Below are 364 nucleotides of genomic sequence, written 5' to 3' on the forward strand. Positions count from 1 at the left end.
GCTCGGCCGTGGGATCTTTCTGTGTGGAGTTTGCATGTTCTCCCCGTGCAAGTGTGGGTTCTCTCCGGGTACTGCGGCTTCCTCCCACAGTCCAAAGACATGCAAAATGGGGACTAGGCTAATCGGATACTCTAAATTGACCATAGGTGTGGCTGTGAGTGTGAATGGTTGTCTGTCTCTATGTGTTTGCCCTGCGATGGACTGGCGACCTGTCCAGGGCGTACCCTGCCTCTTGCCCGAAAAGATGCTGGGATAGGCTCCAGGCCCCCCGCGACCCTAATAGAGGATAAGAAAATGAATGAATGATAATACTAACTGTCTGGCATTTTTACCATGATTTTCTGTGTCAATAATATTTTGGCCA

At 50.0% G+C, this 364-nt stretch overlaps 1 protein-coding gene across 2 annotated transcripts in view; it reads left to right on the top strand.

Annotated features, from left to right (window-relative positions):
• The window catches only part of ano5b (anoctamin 5b), a 24575-nt gene that overhangs the window by 10614 nt on the left and 13597 nt on the right, over positions 1 to 364 (top strand). The window lies entirely within an intron of this gene.

The sequence above is a fragment of the Seriola lalandi genome, unplaced genomic scaffold (genome assembly GCF_002814215.2).
Source record: "Seriola lalandi dorsalis isolate HSWRI2012SDOR001 ecotype SW California unplaced genomic scaffold, Sedor1 jcf7180002054735, whole genome shotgun sequence".
Lineage (NCBI taxonomy): Eukaryota > Metazoa > Chordata > Actinopteri > Carangiformes > Carangidae > Seriola > Seriola lalandi.